We start from the raw sequence: 17,530 nt of genomic DNA, 5'->3' as shown, positions 1-17,530 counted from the left end.
CTAGAAATAAAATTTGGAAGTTACTGATACCTAGTTTTTAAAGCCTTAAGAGTAGATAATATTGTCCAGAGTAGAGCAAGAAGGGAAACTGGACAGACCCAGGGAAAGATTTTAAGAATCAGAGGAGTGGTGTTAATTGCCTACTCTCAGAAGCAGAATAGTATAGTGGAAAGAGTGTAGAATTTGGAGTGAATCTTCATCCTTATCCTCAGTTTCCTTTCTGTGAAATGGGGAGAGATCACCTCTCTCCAAAGGTGATTGTACCTCCCCAGCCCCATTTTATCTACTGCATTGTATTACATCTTTTGTTGATAAGAATTTGTTTAAGCCCAAGGATAAGAAGTATGTTTTTGTGTATTCAACTGCTATGCAAGGTAGAGCACAGAAAAAGAATATTTAATAAGCTCTGAGTATTCTATACACATACAGACCACAACTTTATGAGATAGCTTCTATTTTTTGTCATTATAGATGAGAAACTCAGGCTTAATAATCTAACCAAAAACATATATATAGGAGTGGAGGGTCAGCTAGAACCCATGTGGCACTCAGTAAATGTTAACAAATAAACACAAATCATATAATTAAAGGCTGGGCTCAGTATTAGTTTTCCCTCTCCCCAGATTTGGTTCAGGAATTGCACTTGGTGAATAGTACAGACAGTTGCAGCCCTTTAGATGTTTGGGTAATATTCTTCCATTTGCCCTACTTTAGTTAAGAGAATATCTTGCTTTGAGTCAGTGATACTTAACACTAAAGAAATAATAGATCAAATTATAAGCTCTTTCAAGGAAGGGAGTATGTCCTGTACATTTTGGTGTTTTTTTAATTTGGGTGTAATAAAGCTTAATGTAATTCTGGGGAAAAAAATTCCATTTCTCATGTTGTACTCTAAAAAGGAGATGGTGTGGCTGTTGGCTGTAGTAGAGGTGATACAGTGGAGGACTAGGAATTAGGAGCCCTGTCTTGGATTCTAGTTCTTTTCTTTTTTTTTTTTTTAACTTTTATTGGAGTATAGTTGATTTACAATGTTGTGTTAACACGTTTCTGCTGTACAGCACAGTGAATCAGTTATACATATATATACACTTCTTTAGATTCTTTTCCTATATAGGTCATTACAGAGTATTGCGTAGAGTTCCCTGTCCTATATCTAGTTCTTAAGTTACTGGTTCATTCACCAAAAACTTACTAAGCCCTTTCCTCGTGCCAAACACTGTGCTAGGTGCCATGTGACCTTGAGTACCTCTCAGGGCCCACGTCAAAGGAGGATGCTGTGCCCTGTAAAGCAGGGGTCCCTAACCCACAGGCCGCGGACCGGTACCGCCTGAACCATCCTCACCCCCCAACCCCCCACCGTCCGTGGAAAAAATTGTCTTCAATGAAACCGGTCCCTGGTACCTAAAAGGTTGGGGCCTGCTGCTGTAAAGAGCTCTTAGGGGCTTCCTAAGGATGCAACTCGGCTCCAGCCAGACACAGCACTCAAATCCCCTCCCTCTGAGCAGTTCTAGTTTAAGGTTCTCCAGGGAGACTCCACAGCAAGAAAACTATAGTACTCCTCCCTTAACCGAGGGGGATACGTTCCAGGACCCCAGCGGTTGCCTGAAACTGCAGATAGTACCAAACCCGATATGTGCTAAGTTTTTTCCTATATATACACACCTACAATAAAGTTAATTTATAAATTAGGCACATTAAGAGATTAACAGCAACAATAACAAAATAGAACAATCATAATAATATACTGTAATAAAATTTTTTCTTTTTATTTAAAAATTTTTTTGACTGCACCACGCGGCGTGTGGGATCCTAGTTCCCCAACCAGGGATCGAACCCGTACCCCCTGCATTGAAAGTGTGTATTCTTAACCACTGGCCTGCCAGGGAAGTCCCCTGTAATAAAATTTAGGTGAATGTGGTCTCACTCTCAAAATATTGTATTGTCTTGTACTCACCCTTCTCACAGATGATATGAGATGATAAATCTCTATGTGATGAAATGAAGCGAGGCATTGTGACATAACATTGACCTTCTGACCATACATCAGAAGGAGGATCATCAAGCCATGATGATGTCAATGGTTGGATGTCAGGAGCAGATGACGTTGATGGTTGGGGATCCACGAAAGATAGTTGAAGGGTTTTTTGCTGAAAGCTTTTGGAAGAACATTGTAATTGGAGTTGCCGTCTCTTTAACTCATCACAGTGTTGCTGCAGAGTTTGTAGTCCTTTGGTGATCATGAATGGCTACAGTGCTTCTTTTCATCTGAGGATCACATTCCATAATTTTGAAATTGATTGTGAAATTCAAAACACTTTGGCAAGTTTCAGTAATGTCCACATTGCTGATTCTGCTTCAGGTTCTTCACCTTCCTCTTCCTCTTCCTCTGTAGATGACTCCACAAGTTCTTCCAATAACTCGCTTGTTAACACTTCTCGGTGGCCTTCAATATGTTCTTCCACTTCTTCATCAAGCATGTCGGCAAATTCTTCTCCACCAACTTGTCTTGCTACGTGAATGAGTTTCCTAACTTCTCCATCGAGCCTCAGTAAACTTTAAAATCATTCACGGCTTCATAAGTTCTTCCAGCAGGCATTTACAGTTTCTGGTTTTAATTCATTCACGGCCGCTTTGATGAATGTATTGCGTTGGCAATAGCGAATGATTTCTAGCACTGCTTTATGTCCAGATGAAAGTCTGCGTTAATTGCTGACTAAATGTGATCAAATATCAGGCAGGTGTATGTGGCCTTGACAAACCAAGTGATGCCTTGTCAAGTGGCTGAAGCAATGAGGTTATATTTGAAGTAAAAATACAACTTTGACATTTTCATTTTCATAGCAGATTCAGGATGGCCAGGTGCATTGTCTATCAGTAACAGGATTTTAAATTCCAACCCTTCCTTTTCCAAATGTTTTTCACTTCTCGAAAGAAGCATTGGTGGAACCATTTCATAAACAAGATAACTTTCACCTGATTATGTTGTCAGACTACGGGCAGATGATTTCTGGTTTTCTTTCTGAGAGATTGTGGATGCTTCATTCTGTACACAACTCCTGCCTTTAACATATGCCCTGCAGTGTTGCCAATAGTAACAGAGTTCATCTGTTCTTCCATGTTTTATGACCTGGTGCCTCCTTTGCACTCCTATGAAGGTAGGTTTGTTGCCGAATGCAAGTTTGTGTGCCTGACACACAATGAGGCCAAACAAACCCAAACGTCCGAGTTTGGAGCAGAGGAAGTTTTATTGCAAGGGCCAAGCAAGGAGAATGGGTGGCTCATGCTTAAAAAAAAAAAACAAAACAGAACTCCCAGATGGTTTTTGGTTCTATTGGGCATCTTCTTCCAGAAAAGCCCAGTTTCATCACATGAAGACTTGCTTTGGTTGGTATCCTTTCTCTTTAATCAAATTCTTCAACTCTGCTGGAAATGTGGCAACAGCTGCTGAAGCTGAATCCAGCCTCCGTACCCTGACACCAAATTAAATCTCGGAGACAGAGTTTTGGGTGAAGTAGAAAAGAATAACTTTATTGCTTTTCCAGGCAAAGGGCCACAGTGGGCTAATGCCCTCAAAACTGTATATCTCAACCTGGAGGGGGTAGTGAGGAGTATTATAGTAATGGTTCAAGGAGGGTTTGATCAGCTCGTGGACAATCTTCTAACTGGTTGGTGGTGAGGTAAGTGGGAGTCAGCATCATCAAGCTTCTGGTTCCAACCAGAAGGTTCCAACCAGTTCCAACTGGGATCTGTGCGCTTGTGGGCAGCATACAGTTGATTTCTCCCACCTGGTGGGGGTTTCGGTATCTGCAAAATAGCAGATAACAAGATATTGTTACATATATCCCTTGAGTGGGAAACAGGACCCTGCCCCAAGGCTGCATTATTGTTGGTTTTGACTGTCCCTACCTTGTCTCAAAATCCCATCCCTTCCCTAATTAGCAACTGTTTGAATCTGCTTTTGCAACCCAGGAAGGTCATGGAGGCTGAAAGAAGCCTATTTCCTGTAACCAAGAAACGGCATGCATGGATGGGGGAATTCCCTGGCAGTCCAGTGGTTAGGACTCGGTGCTTTCACTGCCAGAGTCAGGGTTCAATCCCTGGTTGGGGAACTAAGATCCCTGCAAGCTGAGCAGTGTGGCCAAAAAAAGAAAAAAAAAGAAATAGGGGACACAGAAAGGCTTTTGTGCCCAGGAGCCGCACAGGGTCCTGCTCGGTATCACTTCTTCATTGGCAGGCTCAGTCTCTCCAGCAATTTTTCTATTTTTCAGTCCAAAATATTCCTGAGTCTGTGTAACAATCCCTTATTTGCAGTAAATGGCTTGGTGTCACTCCCTTCAGAGGAGCCCTTGCTGAAGCCTTTATATAGGCTTGAAACTGAGCAGGACCCAGTGGGGCCCTCCTGGGTACAAAAGGCCCTCCATGTCCCCGTTTCTTGTCTGTGGAAAGAGGCTTTGGTCTCCTAGGCCCAGGTGGAGGATGGTGACTGCATGCTGACCACAAGCACTAGACCCCAGACTGGCTGGAACCAGAAAGTCCGTGATTAAGATTCCTGAAACATCACCCTGTTACCTCACCACCAACCAATCAGAAGAAAGTTATGCACCCTGCAGCCCTCACCCCAAATGTTACCTTTAAAATTCCTTCCTTGAAAGACATCAGGGAGTTTGGGTCTTCTGAGCACTGGTCGATTGTTCCTTGCTTGGCCCTGCAATGGATCTTTGTCTGCTCCGAACTCCAACGTTTTGGTTGGTTTGGCCTTACTGGGTGTCAGACACATGAACCTGGGTTTGACAATAGGCTAAGTGCTTTCTGGGGCAATACGTTGTTGTCAACAGAATATGTATTTTGTTCGTGTCTTCCACAAATTTAATGCCTTTTCACTCTCAAGCACTTTTTATGCACTGTGGCCCTAACTTTTGCAGTTTGAGGTGTGACAGCAAAGCTAGCACAAATTTTTTTCCTGCAGTTTCACAGAAAATTCATTCTTGCTGTAGATCTTAGCAACCTCAGCATACTGTTTTTTTTTTTTCTTTCCTTATAGAGAACTTTCACCTTTTCACCTAGGAAGCCCCTTATGGCTTCTCTTTCGCTTATCCACATCACTAGCCATACTACTCTTGCACTTTGGGGTCATTATTAAGTAAAGTAAGGGTTACTTGAACACAAATACTGCCATATGAAGACAATCCATCTGATGAGAGACCGTCACTAAATGATTAAGGGGGCAGGTAGCATATACAGCGTGGATATGCTGGACAAAGGAATGATTCACTTCCCCAGGGGGAGGGAGCAGGACAAGAGATTTCGACACACTACTCCGGATAGCACAGCAATTTAAAACTTACGAATTATTTACTTATTTTCCATTCAGTAGTTTCAGACCAGACTCGGCCAGGCAGAACTGAAACCACGAAAAATGAGGCAAACTACTGTACACGGAAAATGGCGCCAGCTCAGCCACCATCTTCTCCGTAGGTCCCCGGGCGGGCGGGCACAGCGCATATGCGCCGCCTGGCGTCCTCAGCGCGCCTGCGCGGGCTCAGAGCCTCGCCCCGCCCCACTCCCGCCGCCGCGGCTGCTGTGCTGACGGCGGGTGCAGGAGCTTCGGGTGAGTGTGAGCGCCTCAGCCCGGCTGGCGGGGCGCGCGCCGTACTGCATGCGGGGTCGTCCCTCCTCTTGCCTTCTCCTTCCCCGCCTCATCACCCCAGTGCGGCCGGGCACCGGGTCAGCGCTGCCAACCTCGTCTAGGTGTCCGGGCGCCCTCCGCCCTCCTCGCCTGGGGACCCGGGGGCAGCCCGGCCTCCCTCGGCCGCTACCCACCTGGGCGGCGGGGCCCAGGGCGAACCCGCCAGCGACAGCGTGCAGGCGGCAGCGGCCAAGCCTCTGGGTGCCCAACAGCTCAGCCTCAGGGACCCTCCGCAGGCGCGACCCCCTTTCCCGCTCCTGCTCTGCAGGCGGCGGAGCTCGGTGGGCCTCGGGGTCGGGCATTCGTCTGCCCCGTCCGCCCGGCCGGGGGCCTGGAAGATGGGCCGGGAGCTCGCCTTGCACTTGTGGGGTGCCGGTGCCGCAAAGAGTACCCTCTGGCCGGACCCTGCGACGACTATGCGAGGGAGGGGTTTCTTAGCCCCACGTTACAGATGAGGAAACTGAGGCACAGAGCGGTGAAGTGCCCTGCCCAAGGTCACGCGCCAGACGAGAGGCTGGAATGGCTCTTGAATTCAGGGTCTGGGGCTGTCAGGCTAGTGCGGTTGGAATTCGATCTTGTCCCTTTAAAAAAAATCTGAAATACACTTTCATCTCTGGAGTTGCTTCTTCGACGTCATAAAAGTAGGCTGCAAAAACAGCATTTTCTTGTTGGAGTACAATTGAGGTGTTACTGTAATAATAGTAATAGTAATGTTATTAATTAAGGACTCACGTTCATCCAACACTTGCTGTGTGCCAGGTCTCCTGCCAAACATTTTAAGATTATCTCAGTATCTCAGCGCTTCGCCATCGGATGCATCCTCCTTCCTTTTCATGCAGCTTTTTTTCTGCAGAGCTGGCCTCCCTGTCACAGATAAACTAGGCTTAGGAGGCAGGGACGATATCAAGGTGGCTTACTGGCAGAGCAGGGGTAAGCCCTGTCTGCCTGAGTCCAGATTTTGTCCCCAGAGGATATTATTAGCCTTCCTTTTCTGGCTGCCAGGAGGGCAAGACTGGGATAGCTGGGCTGGTTGAATTTGGAGGTGACAGCGAATCTGGCGAGCATCCCCCTTACCCTGGGGCTTTCTGGCTCTATTCCAATGCTGGGCTTGAACATCTCATTTAAGATGAAGTAAAAAGATGAGAGCATTGACAAAGTAGTGTTGGATCTAAGAAGCCTCACCGATTTAAAGTCCCAAAGGAACGGCTGTAAAAATATGTGAATGTTTCTTCCCCAAAATAACTAGCTCAAACTTTTTTTTTTTCTTCCTTAGCAAACCCTGCTACACACTTCAAAATTCCATTAACTTAACCACCTTTTCTGTGAAGCCTTCCTTGCTTGATTTTCCCGATTAGAATTACACACACATACATATGTATATAGATAGATAGGGTAGAGGCTTCAGTCTTACCCTTTGGACTGTTAGCCCCTTGAGGTCAGCGACCACCTTTGCAGCCCCAAGTGACTGGCTCATAGTAGGCCCTTGGTAAAGACTCAGTGAATTTCCATTGCTCCTTTTCATTACTCAAAGGTGATGTTTTCCTGCTGCCCTTCTGTTCCTCCTTCTTGCCCTTCAATTTCTCTTAGTTGTCCTTCTCTTTAGTTTCAACTTCTGGTCATCACTGGCCACTCAGAGGTCTCTAGGCCACCCTCTTGTGTCTGAAAATTTTCAGAAAAAGGTCCTACGTCAAGAAGCTTGTTTATGCCCAAGAGTGGAGTTGGTATATGTCACCTAAGTGTACAGGACTGTTTTTATTTGCATGTTGCATTAAGGTAGCCTGAGACTTATAGCTTTTTAGTCTCTTCCTAAATACATGTAAGATGCATTTTTACATTCTTTCACCTTACGTGACTGACTGCCCCAGTGTTATCAGAGTAATCACAGTTTTTATCACAGTTTTTACCATAAATCATTTCATAGTATTTATAACAATAAATATTTGAAAGGGCACTTTAGGAGGCAGATCTGTGCATAGGTTCTCTACATAAATGAAACTTATAAGATAATTTTTCCAAATAATCTTCTGCAAATAGATTGAGCTGTTATGCATAAGGCATGGTGCTGGGTATGGTGGAAGATTCTCATAGTCCTTGTTCAGAGAGCTTACTAGCAAAGCAATATGAGTATAATGGTATACTCAAGTATAATGGAATAAGATATTCCAACGTGAGACGTTTCATAAAGTCATACATTGCTCAAGGCTGAAGGAAGTGTTAGGTCATTGAGTCCAGCTGTCTTGCTTTTACAGACTTCATCCTGAGAAGTGAACTTGTCCAGGGTCGCAGAACTGGTGCTACAACTTGAATGTAGACTTTTTATCCATTAAAAGTTTATCAGAAAAAAAAAAAAAGTTTATCAGTATTTTTCTCAGTGAATTTATCCTTAAAGACCAGCAACTTTATTAAAATTTGTGCTTAGAACAGGGGTGAGGAAGAGGTGACAAAAATATGATTCATGTCTTCAAGGGAGGAATAAAGAACTGTTCTCTATCATTGGAGACAGTGCATACCTAATTGTGAAATTGTATGGTAGAGGAACTAGGTATGTCATAGGAGGGGGAGGAGCAAGAGGGATCAGTAAGAGCTGTGGTACTGAGAGCACTTTGGGGAGGATCGAGGACTTTCTGGGCTTTGACAGATTGGTATGATCAGAATTAATCAAAAGTACAAGAAATGCATTTTGAAGTAGGGGGGTAAAACCAAAACAAGGTTACAATGCCTGACAATATAATGTTTAAGGGACAATTAAAAAAAAACGGCTTGGGGCTTCCCTGGTGGCGCAGTGGTTAAGAATCCACCTGCCAATGCAGGGGACACGGGTTCAAGCCCTGGTCTGGGAAGATGCCACGGAGCAACTAAGCCCACGTGCCACAGCTACTGAGCTTGCGCTCTAGAACCTGTGAGCCACAACTACTGAGCCCACGAGCCACAACTACTGAAGCCCATGTACCTAGAGCCCATGCTCCGCAACAAGAGAAACCACTGCAGTGAGAAGCCCGTGCACCGCAATGAAGAGTAGCCCCCGCTCACCGCAACTAGAGAAAGCCCGTGCACAGCAACGAAGACCCACTGCAGCCAAAAAAAAAAAACCGGCTTGACCAAGGTGGCTTGACTGTTACAGGAGTGGTTCTCCACCATTAGTGTGCATCTGAATTACCTGGAGAGTTAATTAAAACACAGACTGTGGGGGGGTCCCCACCTCCAGAGATTCTGATTCAGTAGGTCTGGAGTGGGGCCTGAGAATTTGTATTGCTAACAAGTTCCCAGACGATGCTGATGCTTCTGATCCAGGGACAGCACTTTGAGAACTTGAGCTGGATTAGAAAGTTGAGAAGCGGGACTTCCCTGGTGGTGCAGTGGTTAAGAATCCGCCTGCCAATGCAGGGGACATGGGTTCGAGCCCTGGTTTGGGAAGATCCCACATGCTGCGGAGCAACTAAGCCTGTGTGCCACAGCTACTGAGCCTGTGCTCTAGAGCCCGTGAGCCACAACTACTGAGCCTGCGTGCCACAACTACTGAAGCCCATGCACCTAGAGCCCGTGTTCCGCAACAAGAGAAGCCACGACAATGAGAAGCCCACACATCGCAACGAAGAGTAGCCCCCACTCACTGCAACTAGAGAAAGCCCACGCGCAGCAACAAGGACCCAACAGAGCCAAAAATAAATTTATTTATTTATTTATTTATTTATTTATTTTTAAAAAGAAAAAAAAAGAAAGTTGAGAAGCTAGAGTCAGAAACTGTCAAAGAACTTGTTCCAAAAAAGTGTAAGAGTGTGTGTGTGTGTGTGTGTTATATACCAGCATAGGAAAGTTCTGGAAAGATACAGTCCAGATTGTAATAGTAGGAAAGTTCTGGAAAGATACAGTCCAGATTGTAATAGTAGTCATTTCTGGGAGTGGGATTTAGGAGGTTGGAGAATTCACTTTTCACTCCATACCTTTCAATACTATTTTTGCATTGTGCACATATAGCTTTTGTATTTTAAAAAGGGAAGAAAAGTAAGAGTCCTTTCTGAAGATATGCACTAAAATATTTATGGATTAAAAAAAGAGCTTGCTAAAGTAATCTAGTGTCATACAACAAACACTTTTAGAGTGTCTGCTGTAGGCCAGTTGCTGCTGGTTCTGGAAATACAAAGCCTTTGGTAAAGCTTGCAGTCTGGTGATCGAGATGGGTAGATTGCAGCTCTACTGAGTATCACGTGAGCTTCCTAAGCTCAAGGACAAGGGTCTATCTCTGTGCGTGGGAGATAATAAGCACTTGGTAAATGATGAATGAATGAGCAAATCCAGGCAAGAAGTGAAAACAGTCAGAAAGAAAAGGAAAGGGCAAATGGGAGATTCTGGAAGAAAAATTGACAAGCCTGAATAGAGATGATGAAAAGAAGGGGTGTATCAAAGACTTTCAGGTCCAAAGATTGGTAACATTTGGATTTACTGCAGAACTGGATGTCCAGTCATCTATTCTGAAAGACCTTTTTAAGCCATCCCCCCAGTCCCACTTTTTTCTTTTTTTAAGAGACTGCTTGAAAATAGCATGCAAAAACTTAACAAGATTTAGTATGAGTATTTACCAGGGCTTTCTTTGGTAAATGAAACTTTTTTTTCTTTAATCACAGTGCTAATTCTAATGTATTTATAAATATTTATCTATCTATCTGTCTATTTAGCTGCACTGGGTCTTAGTTGTGGCATGCGGGATCTTTTTAGTTGAGGCATTCATTCTCTTAGTTGCGGCATGCATGCGGGATCTAGTTCCCTGACCAGGGATCGAATCCAGGCCCCCTGCATTGGGAGCACAGAGTTTAACCACTGGACCACCAGGGAAGTCCCTTCTCCCCCACTTTTTGTTTGGAGGTGCTACTTTTTATATTCTTCAGAGATTTAATATAGAAAATTAAAGTTAATTTCCCTAGTAGAGGGGTTTAGCTATATCATTTGATTGTAATCCCTTTACCACCTAAAAATGCCCACAGTCTACAGTTTGAGTTTTCAATTGACCAAATGTAAATTTCTGATACAGCCACTCTTCATACTTGATTTTATTACTAATTATTTTAAGGTTTTTTTTGTTGTTATAAATTTTGCAGTATCTTTTTAAAGGTAATGCCATTTCAGATTTGGAGCCAGTTATGTTTGTGAGTGTGATGGCCCCAAAACTCATATATCAGGATTAGGAAAATTTAGCTCATAAAAACTTGCTTCCCTTGTCTAATGATAACTTAAGAGGAGAAGTCATGTCAGCTTTTCATTTAATTGGTAGTTGTCATATGATAATCTTTCCAGAAATACCATTTGCTTTCAAAAGAGACACAGTTGTTTATTAAAAACGACAGTTTTATCCTTACAGTGCTTCTATACTTTTAAGCCTGAACTTTCAACTTAAGGATAAAAATGAATGCTTTTTGAATTTGTGAGATTTCTTAGCTCTAAAACCATTTAATTTGAAACCTAATAATTGGCAGAGAAAGGAGAAGAGAGGAATCAGGCTATTATCTCTTTATCCCTACAGTTGAGAAAGCTCTGGGGACCAGGCTTTCTGGGACCCAGGTTTTTAACCAGGATGTTGACTAAAGAGTAACTTTGGGTGATTAGACAGTCCACAGGGTAATTGCTTTTCAAATACTTCCAGATTGGTGCAGGTCTCTCCTATTCATTGAAGTAATAATGATGATAATAATAATACCTAAACTTTGTTTGGTGCTTCTCAGTTTTCAAAATTCTTTGATCATTAAGATCCTGGTAGACTCCAGTAGCCAAAGCTGAAAAAAATTAGTAGAAGAATTAATGGTCAGTTGGCATCAAGTGGAAAAGTCATTTATAGAGGCCTGCCCAAGCTCTAGCTGCAGGCTGCTCAGGTTCAAATCCTTATTTTGCCACTTGCTAGCTGTGTGACCTTTGGCATATTACAAAACCTCTCCAAGCCTCAGTTTCTTCATCTATAAAATGGGGAGATTACAGTACTATCTTATAAGTGTGTCGGGAAATAAAATGAAATAATGGATGAAACTGCTTATTCTGGTATCTGGCATAGAGTCAGTGATCAATATATTATGAGCATCAAGTTAGTGTAAGTATTAAGTATTGCCTCTTAGGTCTCTTATTTGTCCTTTACCTCCACTCACGTTGTCTTAAAGAACAGATTGTTTTCAGGGATTCTATCTTATAGCTGGTGGGAACTTGGAACCCATCCCAAGAGCACGTACCAGAGCCTTGCCAGCAGTAGCTTTCCTGGTGTCAAGAGTTGGAGACAGAGGGTAGTGCTTCTGCTTCTAGAGTGACTTTAGTATGACCCCCTTGTTAGAACTTCAGCTGGTTGGTGGGTGTCTGGGATTAAGAAGAACTTCCCTAGATGTGTGTTGCTTTGTTCTAATAGCTATCTGTACCAGTACCCTGGGATGAATTGAATGGTTTTACAAGCAGACTCAGATTCCCAGCTTGGCAGTCTCTGCAGACCTCCCGTTTACCACCTGCTGCCAGAATCCAGGAGTGACACAACAGGAAGGCGGGCATGTTGTGAGGGGTACTGCTCTTTTCCTTTTAGAAAAACACGAGGTGCGTGGACAGCCCTTATCCAGGGCTGAGGACTGTGAGAGACTTACTGTTAAAATGAGGGTCTGTGGGCATGCTTCAGCAGCTGCCTTTGATCACTCTCCCGGTCCCCCACCTCTGCTTATGTCATAGCATCTCTGAAAGTATTTTCCCGGTGAAGAGTAACCCAGACTTTCCTTTATGCTGTGCAAAAGGTCAGTGAGCTGTATTTTTTAAAAGTCATTGTTTCTTCCACGGAGCTGGGGGTTTGGCTTGTTTATCTGGCTTTCTGGGGAGTCTCCTGAGACCCTTTCCTTTCCTAAGGGCCCTCAGGAGACAGCAATGAAATCAACATCCATTCCCCTAGACACTTGAGAGGATGCTTAAGTCAGTAGTTTTATGATATGATTAATTCAGGCTTTAACCCTGGCAAAACTTAAGAGGCAAGTCATCAGATTGTGCCTCTTAAAGACTGAAGTACGGAATTTAGCCCAGGACTCTGTGGTATCTTTCAGAGCCTGGAGTAGGAGTCCAGATGCCAGTCCCAACCCTACACCCAGCCGACTATGTGAATTTAGGCAGACCACTTAAATTTCTAGGCCTCTTTTCTCATCTGAAAGTGACAGCATGACTGTAGACCAGTGGTTCTCAGTTCTAGCTGCGCGTAAGAATCACCTGTGGAGCTTTAAAAACAATACCTGGGTCCTGTCTTAGCCCGATTAAATTGGTCCTTAGGGTTGAGGCCTGGGTATTGACGTGCTTCAAAGCTCCCCAGGTCTTTCTAATGTGTAGCTAAGAGAACTGCTGGACAAGATGCCACGTTTTAAACAACTGTGTCATTTTGTTCCCCAGGAACCCTCAGTGATTGTCCAGTGATGTCTGATTCATGTGCTCTGTGTTCTGACCAGCCTTGTCTTCTTTCCCAGCTACGTTGTTCCTCCTGGTGTCTCTTGGATATGTTGTGTACATTTATTGCTTTCCCAGATCAAATGTCCTCACCTGGAATGTCCTCTCCTCCCTTCCAGCTATCCAGAACATATCCATTCAAGGCCCACCACTCTTAACTCCTTTGGGAAACTCCTGACCATCCCAGTCCTTAGTTATTTCTCCCACTTCTGCACTGGTTCCGAGCTTTGTTTAACTCTGGCTAAACGTAGTGAACACTAGATGCACTGTAAGGCATGATACTCAGGCAACATTCTGTCCTCCTGGGTAGGTGGGACACATGGAAATACCACTGGTTTGACTTGTATACTGTTAAACATCTGTGTAGTATCTTGTATTGTTGTCTACTTCATTATGTGTGTGTATCTTGTAACTGTTAGTTGATGGATGGCTATCTGTGACATGACTCCAATGGACATTTTTAGCTTTATCACCTATTACCAACAGCGAGCTTCTGCTCTTGCCAAACAGGAACGTTTTCCAGCGGTGCTTTCTCATCATCTTGCTTTTTCGTTCTCCTCCCTTAACTGGCATTCCTTCTTATATTCTCTCATCCTGGCCTATAGGAATGGTATCTATTCTTCAAGGTCCAGTTCAAATATTACCTCCTCCGTGAGACTTTTTCTCAGCACCACAACCTGCATTAAGTGACCTTTGCTCTAAACCCCTGTAATCCTTAGAGCAGTGGTTCTCAGCTGGGGGTGATTTTGCCCCCCAGAGGACATTTGGCAATACCTGGAGATATTTTTGGTTGTCACAACTGTTGGAGGAGGGTGCTGCTAGCATTCAACGGGTGGAGGCCAGGGGTGCTACTAAACATTCTACCCAGGACAGCCCCACAGCAAAGAATTATCTGGCCTAAAATATCAGTGGTGCTGAGGTTGAGAAAATGCCTTAGAGTTTGTCCAATTCATAGGCTCATGTTTATCCTGCCTCGAACTGTAGTGATTTGTTTATAGGCTTAATCTCCCCCACTCAATTGAATTAATGGGTGAAGGCAGACTCCAGTTCCAAATCTGGGCTTTCTTGTTATTAACTTCATATTAAGGTTTAATCCTAGAGCCTGTGGCCAGATCCTGACTGCACAGTGTAACTGAGGACCAGAGATAAAGAGGTCCTTAGTGTGGGATGGGTGCAGTGAGGCTGCAGTGAAGCTGAATTTCTCTCCTTTTTACCTCCAGGTCTTTCCATCTGTGATAACCTGGGAGGAACTGTGGTACAGGGCATAGAGTAATAAGCATTTGGGATCAGAAGAAAATTGGGTTTTGGTTCGAGCCTTTGCATTTATTAGTTGTGTGTTTTGGTCAGTCCATTTCACCTCTTTAAGCCTCAGTTTCCTCATCTCTGCAATAGAAATGATGCAGTGCCCCAGTGTTTTACCTCACGGTGCCATTGTGATAATCCAATGAGATGGTAGGTCTTTAACCTAAATTGTAAAGTGCTGTAATAATCATTTAGCCAGGAGTTTATGGGTAAAAAGAGAGGACGTGGGTCAGCTTGCTGTAGGAACACCACTGTCTACTTTCCCAGCCAGTCCTCTGGCCACTTCCTGCAGCTTTCCAGTCATAACTGCTTCAGCACCAGCTCCAGCTGACCCCTTCCAGCTAGTCTCCTTAGTGTGCCTCCCTCGTTTGCTGCCTTCATTTTGTTTTGGTTATCTGCCTGCAATCTTGCCAAAACCAAACGTGACTGATTCTGCCAGTAGAATACAAACTAGTGGCCGGGTGTCAGTACATTCTGGCAAAGCATGATGAAGGCCAAACAAATTACCTGGGTCATAGGGAAAAGCTACAAAATAAGACAGTGTGTAGTTTAGAAGGCCAATACTATGTATAGTCCCTTATTGTCTTTTTAAAGTAGCAAAACAATGTTTTTAAGCACTGGAAATCTCAGTGAGCTTTTTCTGACTAAACAAACAGTGTAGAGTGAGATAAAAGCCTGAGACCCTCATGTCCCTAGAATCAGGCGAAGTGCACCCTCCCACTGATATGCTGAGTGACCTTCAGCTAATCGTTGAACCTCATTAGATTTATAACTGGGTGACCTCTTAGGATTATAGTAAGAGCCCTATGAAGCAGAGGATAGGGGAATGCTTACCCTGGGGAATATGTAAAGTACTACATTTATAGGGAGCTTTTGGGTCACAGAATGTCAGTCCTATCAGGGGCCTAAAATGTCATCCTACCCTGCCTCTTCTCTTGACAGATGGGGAAACTGAGGTTCAGAAAGGGGAAATGCTTTGCCCAGTGCCACTCAGCTAGGTAGGGGCCCACCTAGGTCTAGAGTCCACATCTGATGTGCTCTTTCCATGACTAGAAGAATCAGGGTTTTGGTGCAATAATTAAAAGTCAGTAATCTTGATGATCTTTAAAGGCCCTCTCAGTGCTGACTGAGTATCAGAGAACACTGGTGCCTCTCTTGGTCATTTTTGCTTGCACTTAAATTCAGAAATGTTATTTTCTAGATGTTTAATAAGTCATAGTCATGGGCTTTTTAGCATGGGGTACTGAATCTTATTTTTTCTAGATTTTAATGCCATTGACTTTCCCTGTCAAAAGACAATGGCCCGGACTTCCCTGGTGGCTCAGTGGTTAAGAATCCTCCTACCAATGCAGGGGACGCGAGTTCGATCCCTGGTCCGGGAAGATCCCACATGCTGCGGAGCAACTAAGCCCAAGCGCCACAACTACTGAGCCTGCGCTCTAGAGCCCGTGAGCCACAACTACTGAGCCTGCGTGCCACAACTACTGAATCCCGCATGCATAGAGCCCGTGTTCTGCAGCAAGAGAAGCCACCACGATGAGAAGCCCGTGTATCACGAAGAATAGTAGCCCCCGCTTGCCGCAACTAGAGAAAGCCTGTGCGCAGCAGTGAAAACCCAACCCAGCCAAAGATTAAAAAAAAATTAATAAAATAAAAAAATAAATTTATTTTTTTAAAAAAAGATAATGTCCACCCCCCCCTTTTTTTTTCCCATTTTTTGGCCATGCTGCACAGCTTGTGGGATCTTAGTTCCTGAACCAGGGATTGAACCCAGGCCCCCAGCAGTGAGAGTGTGGAGTCCTAATTACTGGCCTGCCAGGGAATTCCCGCTAATAGCCCTTTCTTAGTCCTCCTCCTCCTCCTCTTTTCTGCTTCAGCATTTGACAGTTTCCCTCCCCTTCCATGTAACTCGGTCTTCTTCCTTGGCTTCTTTGACATTGTATTTCTGCTTTTCCTCTTGCATCTCTGAGCTTTTTTTTTTTTTGGTTATGCCAGGCCTTAGTTGCGGCATGCGGGCTCCTTAGTTGTGGCATGCAAACTCTTAGTTGCGGCATGCACGTGAGATCTAGTTCCCTGACCAGGGATCGAATCCAGGCCCCCTGCATTGGGAGCGTGGAGTCTTATCCACTAGGCAACCAGGGAAGTCCCTCTGAGTTCTCTTTTTCTTTGTTTCTTTTCCGTCACTGAGCTGTCTTTCAGAAGAACCCAGGGCCTGCAGCTCCTCCTTGTCTCTGGTTTGGTGAGCGCCTACATATTTTCCTCACTAATTCTCACTCCTACCTGTGTATCTCTTGGAAGGCCAAATTTCACCTCTGGTTCAAAATTGTTTTTTTCACCAATTTCTCTGGTATTGTATCTCAGTTCCCCCATTTCCATTAACAGTGCCATCATTCTTTTATCCCTAGAAACCTTGGCAAAATCTGACTCTTCTCTGATCTCAGGCTATTTTTTACCAACCATATACCCCAGATCTCCCTTTATCTTTCTTTTTTTTTTTGAATTTTTGAATTTTATTTATTTTTTCTACAGCAGGTTCTTATTAGTTATCTATTTTATACATATTAGTGTGTATGTGTCAATCCCAATCTCCCAATTCATCACACCACGACCACCACATGCCCAGTAGTGGGATTGCTCGGTCATATGGTAATTCTGTTTTTAGTTTTTTAAGGAACCTCCATACTGTTCTCCATAGTGGCTGTATCAATTTACATCCCACCAGCAGTGCAAGAGGGTTCCTTTTCTCCACACCCTCTCCAGCATTTATTGTTTGTAGATTTTTTGATGATGGCCATTCTGACTGCTGTGAGGTGGTACCTCACTGTAGTTTTGATTTGCATTTCTCAATAATTAGTGACGTTGAGCAGCTTTTCATGTGCTTCTTGGACATCTGTATGTCTTCTTCAGAGAAATGTCTATTCAAGTCTTCTGCCCATTTTTGGATAGGGTTGTTTGTTTTTTTAATATTGAGCTGCATGAGCTGTTTATATATTTTGGAGAGTCATGCTTTGTCCATTGATTTGTTTGCCAGTATTTTCTCCCATCCTGAGGGTTGTCTTTTCGTCTTGTTTGTAGTTTCCTTTGCTTTGCAAAAGCTTTTAA

At 43.9% G+C, this 17,530-nt stretch overlaps 1 protein-coding gene and 1 long non-coding RNA gene across 5 annotated transcripts in view; one reads left to right on the top strand and one right to left on the bottom strand.

The window, feature by feature from the left end:
- Positions 1-5,522: 5,522 nt before the first annotated feature.
- The window catches only part of NDRG3 (NDRG family member 3), a 91,287-nt gene continuing 79,279 nt past the window's right edge, over positions 5,523-17,530 (top strand). For all 4 annotated transcript variants that reach the window (XM_055089791.1, XM_024128474.3, XM_055089792.1 and 1 more), the window contains exon 1: positions 5,523-5,608. The gene's annotated coding sequence lies outside the window, so the exon portion shown is untranslated. The remainder of the gene's footprint in view (positions 5,609-17,530) is intronic.
- On the bottom strand, positions 6,059-8,520 carry LOC114487609 (uncharacterized). Its single transcript, XR_003682783.2, has 3 exons — positions 7,878-8,520; positions 7,098-7,345; positions 6,059-6,376 (listed from the first exon to the last, which is right to left on the bottom strand). It is a non-coding gene; the product is annotated as an uncharacterized lncRNA (long non-coding RNA).

This window comes from Physeter macrocephalus, chromosome 14, assembly GCF_002837175.3.
Source record: "Physeter macrocephalus isolate SW-GA chromosome 14, ASM283717v5, whole genome shotgun sequence".
Classification (NCBI taxonomy): domain Eukaryota; kingdom Metazoa; phylum Chordata; class Mammalia; order Artiodactyla; family Physeteridae; genus Physeter; species Physeter macrocephalus.
This window is presented reverse-complemented; position numbering and strand designations above follow the sequence as displayed.